Below are 7,201 nucleotides of genomic sequence, written 5' to 3'. Positions count from 1 at the left end.
ATAGTATACATAATGAGCTCAACCTTCTTGTGGTTTCTCTGGAATGCAACCTTCTCACCCTGCTAGAGATAATTCCCCAGCTTGTTTATCTTAGACGCTCAGCTAACCAGAGAGCGACCGCTCAGTACTTTTCCACTTATACTGCACCAGACTCATGCTAACTGAGGCCTACTCATGCTAACTTAGAACAAAATTCTCCTGATACAACGGATCAATAGAGCCATGCCCCTTCTCTATTAGCCATGTCCCAACAGTTTTCCTCAGAACAGGGCTGCTTGTTTCTCTAATTGTAAACAGTTGCAGCCATTTCAAATCCTAAATTCAGTTATAGTTTGAAAAGGAGTATTACAAAAGCTCCCCCATAGAAAGAAGCAGAATACTGTCTTTACAACAGTCTTAACTACAGGCTGTTTTTTAAAGATTATCTGTGCTTCAGTTGAAGCCAACAAAGAACATCTGTTGTCTTATTTATAGTTCTTATTTCTAACAAGTATATTCTGTGGCAGATGAGAAAAATGCCTGACAGCTCATAATTCAGAAAGTTACTGAGGTTTAATCTGATATAATATTATGTACAGAATTCTTCCCCAGTACAGACAGTATCACTTCTCTTTCAACAGATGATAGAAATAGGGCTCTATGAAACATTAAATTAATAGGTGTGAAACGTGATTAGCAGCCACTATTAAAAGTATTAAACTATTTTAAAGGAATATAGTATTCTATACTACTGTTGCTTGGTGGTTTTATTTTTCTGCATATTTGTGCAGCTAAACTTTACTCAAGTCAGATAGTCTTTTATTTTTCTTTCTCTCTGCACTTTCATTTTGTTTTGTCTTAGAGGAATTTTTTGATGATTAGCACAGCAGCTCTGTGTTAAGCATTCATTTTTGTGTCAGAGAAGGATAAAGAGACTCCAGATTTTTTTTCTGGAGAATTGCTACATTATAAAGTATGACTTTCTATATCAAATCAAAGTTTTGTTCTGTCTAGTTCTGCCATCTATTATTTATAGATTATTCTCTGGCGCTAATCTGTATTTGCCTGGAGTTGTTTCCCCTTTGTTCCAATAGTTTCCCCTTATTCTCCTTATCCCTGAGAGTGCAGCTGGTGCAACATTATAAATGGGGTTGAAGAGAGAAATTAGTTCTCCCAGGCCCCCAAACTTCCTGTGTAATCACTGTGCACATATTTTATCAGTCAGATCATTGCTTGCATATATGTGCTGATAACCCTCGTTTTTTTTTTTCCTGACAGATGTGTGTTTTGTGAGGTCTTTCGACTTTAAATGAACGTCATTTTCTATTTTGTGGAAAAAGTTGAGAAGCTGAAACTGCAAGTCAGTATGATGCTATGAGTTAATTATATGGGAGATGATGCAATGAGCAGGCAGTCCTAGAACAGATGGGAGGTTGTCACCATTTACTGCAGGGCGACACTAAACCATGACAGATGCTCTCTGTTAACCCCCCGCCCTCCCCACTAAGGAAAGGTAATAGGAGGAAAAGGGAGAGAGACTTGCAAGTTGGAAAAGTTAAAAATGCTTTGCTAATGCTACTAATAAATAGAGAAAATAATACAAAATATACAAAACCAATCTTGAATTTCCCGGGGTAGCGCAGCGCTGCCTGCAGTTGAGGGAAGGCACCCAGAAGTCCTGGGCTGGACTCCACAGTAAACTGGAACTGGATTCAGGGATGCAGGGTCTGGAACTAGGCCTCGGATCACAGGCACAACAGGCAGGGTCCTCTTCAGATGCCGGCCATGGTCGAAGAGAGCAAAACCCTCGTGATCTCCCACTTTTATAGGGTGTATGATGTGTATGGGATGGAATACTTAGTTGGTCAATTTTAGTCACCTGTTCTGTCCACCTTTCCTTGCAAATACACCACTCTCACTTACAGGACGTGCAAAATTTATCAGTAACCTTGGCTGCCACAGCAATAAGTCTAAACCTTCTGCATACCATTGCTACCATTATCACCTCTGGAGTAAACAGTGTCTGAAAAACATGCAACCAAATTCAGAAAAGCACAGAGCGGAGCAGAAAGTTATTTACATAAGTAAAAATATGTAAACTCTGTTCTTAAAACCTGTTCTTCCTCTGCTGCCATGTAAAGGATGCATTTTATTCCCTTAGCATTCTGTGAGTCTATTAGTATACCATAATTTGAGTATTTTCATAGGATACCTTTTGATGTGACTCTGAACTGATCATTTATTATTTTAAGAGATTTGCCCTCATCATAAGATAGATTCATTGATACAGGGAATTAACACTTAACACTTAAAGAACAAACACTTAAAGAATTAAAGAGCTAACACTTAGAGAGCTAACCCTTAACCCACAATACAATAGCCTTGTTTAACTGTTTAAGTTATTGTACAAGAAACAGGAGTTTGCTGACACCTTGCAAAGATAATGTGGCAGAATGCAACCCCCCCTCTCTCCCCCTCCCTCCTTCAGTATGGAAGGAGTGGGCACATCTCCCTCTTTCTCTGCTACTTGAGGCTAACAGCTTCTTTTGTTTGGCCCCAGAGCACCCTGGCCAGGGTCATTAGGAGAAGGGAGTGCCTAGGCACATTGAGCCGCGCCCAGTGTGGGGGATGTTTGGAGGCTTCAGGGGCACCCACAGACAGTGTGGGGGTGCAGAGAAGCTCCCAGAATGCCTACAGTCAGATCTGATCAGCCAGTATAAAAACGGGACTCTCGTCGAGACTCGGCCCATTGTGTGGGTCTCTCGGAGCACGAGCAAGATGCTGCCGCCGAGAGCCCCCCTCCCCGGGATGGGGACTCCGCTTGCCTCGCCGCCACGTGTGTAAGTAAAACTTCTCGCAGGATTGCGAGTATATTTATACTTCTCGTGCACATATGCACGTATAACTTTCCGCGCTCCATATGAGCGCGTGTAAAATTAATCCTTGCACAATTGCGAGTGTATTTTCCTCCCGTGCACATATGCACGTGTAACTTTCCATGCACATTTGCACGAGTAAATTATTTCCTCGCACAATCGCGAGTGTATTTTCCTTCCGTGCACACTTGCACGCGGAACTTTCCGTGCCCAATATGAGCACGTGTATAAATTATTTCCTCGCACAATCGCGAGTGGCCACCGAGATCCCCTCGCACAATCGCCAGTGTATTTTCCTCCCGTGCTTCCACATAAGCACGTGTAGGATTCCGTGCACACTTGCACATGTAAGTAAATTAACTCTCGCAGGATTGCGGGTGTATTATAAATTTAACCTCGCACAATCGCGAGTGTACGCTTCCCGTACTCACTACGAGTGCGTGTATCTCTTTAAAAATAATCCTGCACCGTGTTTAGGCAAGTGTGTATTCCCCCGGGACTCAGGGACGGCTCCGGCATTGTTTTGAGTGAAGCCATGTGCATGCACACTGTGGACCGCAAGTTGTATTAGTGGCTGCCCCTCTCAATAATTTTCCTCCATGTGTCCAGTGCTGTAAATAAACATACCTCTTTACAATCTCACAGGTTGTAAAGTCATTTCCGCGCCTCATCGTGGCTTGGAGTCAAAAGGAACTATTTGATCTGAATACTACAAATCAAATGGTCTGTATTTCAGCATGCCTCAGCAGAGGCTGCTTGGACTGCAGCATCTTTCATTTGAGCCCATCTTGTGTTTGATAAAGCAGATACGATGTTATGCCAAAAGAAGTATTCCAGATGGCAACTGGAAGTGATTTGAAGATATAAAGAGATGAAAAGTCCATTCCTTCCCTGAGCAGGTTGTTCTGCATTAATAACTGTATTTGGAGATCTGCTGGTCAGTATAACACTGTGATTAAAAGCTAAAGACAAACAAAGCACGTGCTATATAGGTCTGGCTAAGTCAACTATCTGACAAAACTTTATGTTTATTATGCCTACTCATTTGCATTTTTTAAGCTAATTATGGTGTCATCAAGGAAGGAAGTAGTGTATTCTTTAACAGAACTTATCCTCTAAAAAGCTATACAGACAATCCTTAGTTATAGTGCTGTCTTTTATTGCTTTATTATATGAATTGAGTATCAGGTTTTTCTTTATTTTGTCCAGGATTGATAATGTAACTAGCATGTAGTCATCGGGGTCATCTTACTTGTCCTTTCAGAGTGTGGACTGGGCATTAGAACTTTCTCGATCCTCAGGGATTGCTCTGATTTTCCATGAGTCTCTAAAAAGTAATATCAGCAGGCCAGAGATCTCCTTAGGCAAATCATTTGGGACTCCTGAATGCTCATTTTCTGGACCTCCTAAGTTAAACTGTTACAACTAACAAATGTTTTTCTGATGTCATTCTCAGTTATGAATGGACTGGAAAGTATTTCATCGTTATCATACCATTGTTGTACTTCTTTTTGCTAGGGACATATCTGAGTGCCTCAGTATGCTCTGCTTCCATTACTAGTTCATAAATAATTATTATTTATTATCTTGGATTTCTCTCCTCAGTTTTCTGCACTTCCAAACTTCTGTACATTCCTTGTTGTCTTTATCACTTTAAAATTGTTTGCATTTTGAGAGAGTTATATAATTGCTGCTTCAAAAGTAGGGTGAGTATATTCTTAGCCAAAATTATCTGCTTTCTCAGTTGTTTGGCATATTTAATTTTTTTGTTATCTGAAAGTTTTTCATTAAAAACTCCCTATTCATATTTTACTGGGTTTTTTTCTCCCTCTAGTTAGTTATCCTCAAAATTTTGTTCAGTTTAAGCCTTCTAGAAATACAGTGTGTGCATATGCGTGCATGTATGTATGCATATGCATGTAGGCACATACGTGCATGTGTGTTTAAGAACTGTTCTCTATTTGTGATGAGTTTAATCCAGGAGAGATCACCTAGGCAACTGGCAACTTTTACTTCAATGATTAAGCTTCATTTGTCAATCATAACCCATCAAAGTATGCCAGATGTTTCTGGCAGTAGTTTAATAATATCTTGTAGACATTCTTGATTTCCAGGAGTTAAACAGGACTGCTCTAAAAATTTTGAATTAGTCTTTTGGCAAAAATAGTGCATTTAGAGATAAATCATCTCTCACATCACAGAAACAGAACATTCCTTTATACAATATATTCTCTCAGTGAAGAAACTACATTGCGTGAAAACTGTCCTTGTATAAAATCTGTATGCAGGTTTGCTTGAATCTACAAAATGTTCCTTTATGGTTATACCACTATTTATTCTTAACCAGTCATTCTAGAAAAGGAAGTTCTTGCTTCAAGACAACTGTACCATTAAAACTATTATACTAACAAAAAAGAAAACAAACAGAAGTTATCATTGAGCTTTTGTATGAATATGAATGTGGTGGGTTGACCCTGGATGGCTACCAGGTGCACACCAAGCTGCTCTATCACTCCCCCTCCTCAGCTGAACAGGGAGAGAAAATACAACAAAAGGCTCATGAGTAGAGATAAGGACAGGGAGATCACTCACCAATTACCATCACAGGTAAAACAGACAAGACTCAGGGAAATTAATTTAATTTATTGCCAGTCAAAATCAGAGTAGGATAATGAGGAATAAAACCAAATCTTAAAACACCTTCTCCCCACCTCTCCCTTCTTCCAAGGCTCAACTTCACTTCTGGCTTCTCTGTCTCCTCCCCCCAACTGGCACAGGGTGACAAAAAAGGGGTTTGTGGTCAGTTCATCACACATTGTCTGTGCTGCTCCTTCCTCCTCACACTCTTCCCCTGCTCCAGCATGGGGTCCCTCCCACAGGAGACAGTCCTCCATTAATTTCTCCAACATGGGTCCTTCCCATGGGCTGCAGTTCTTCATGAACTGCTCCAGCATGGGTCTTCCACAGGGTGCAGTCCTTCAGGAACAGACTGCTCCAGAGTGGGTCCCCCATGGGGTCACAAGTCCTGCCAACAAACCTGCTCTGGCGTGGGCTTCTCTCTTCACAGGGTCACAGGTCCTGCCAGGAGCCTGCTCTAGTGCAGGCTTTCCATGGGGTCACAGCCTCCTTTGGGCACATCCACCTGCTCCAGCGTGGCATCCTCCACAGGTTGCAGGTGGAGATCTGCTCCACCGTGGGCCTCCATGAGCTGCAGGAGGACAACCTGCCTCACCATGGTCTTCACCATGGGCTGCAGGAGAATCTCTGTTCTGGTGCCTGGAGCACCTCTTCCCCCTCCTTCACTGACCTCAGTGTCTGTAGGGTTGTTTCTCTCACATACTCTCTCTCCCAGCTGCTGTTGGGCAGCAGTTTTTCCCCTTCTTAAATATGTTGTCACAGAGGCGCTACCGCTGTTGCTGATTGGCTCAGCAGTGGGTCTGTCTTGGAGCCAGCTGGCATTGACTCTATCGGACATAAGGGAAGCTTCTATCATCTTCTCACAGAAGCCACCCCTGTAGCCCCCTCCTCTGCTGTCAAAACCTTGCCGTGAAAACCCAATACAATGAAATACTTGTTTCTACTGCTATTTTAGGCCTTTGTAAGTGTATTTTATCCAGCGGATCAGTAAATCCCAGCACACTGGATTTAAATGTATCGGACCAAAATATTTCTTTTATTTTAATCCTTGCACTATATTTCTGCCCATCCATAGGTTGCAAACATTCTTCTTTTCCTAGGTAATATGGAGGGTGATTCTATGTCTCTAAAAGAAAATGCTGTAAAAACGTCATTGTAATTTTTATTTGCTTTCTGATTACTTGCGGAATGTTCTCATTTAGGTCTGACAAGTGAGATGTTTGTTCAATACTTAAAAATTAAATAGTCGCACTATGTGTTATGACTTTCATAAACAGAAATTGCATTTAACGGTAGTTTAGATTATTTTTCTTCTTTTACAGCTTTTTCACTTCCAGATCTTATGGAGCAGTTTGTACCTCCTGATGTTGTTCCACCCATCCTCATCAAGATAGTGGAGACAACTGAAAAGAAAGGTAGGCTGAAGAACAATCCACCAAGGTTTTTTGTTACTTTTGTGAACCATGGCTGCAGAACCAGATCCAGAGCTGTCATCTCCCCTTTCTAGAGCTGTTAATGCATCACATTACTCAACAGATATTAAAATAATCTCATTTAAGGTTTGTTGTATTGGTTTTTGCTCAGTAGAGGCTACTTGGATTGTAGGAGTGAAACCAAAGCTTACCTCAAATGACATTTAATAACTCAACTAATAAGTATTACTGAAAGGTAAGGGAGAAGGGTTTGGTATTGCTTTTTTTTTTTTTTTT

This window comes from Columba livia, chromosome W, assembly GCF_036013475.1.
Source record: "Columba livia isolate bColLiv1 breed racing homer chromosome W, bColLiv1.pat.W.v2, whole genome shotgun sequence".
Taxonomy (NCBI): domain Eukaryota; kingdom Metazoa; phylum Chordata; class Aves; order Columbiformes; family Columbidae; genus Columba; species Columba livia.
Note: the sequence above shows the minus strand (reverse complement) of the source record.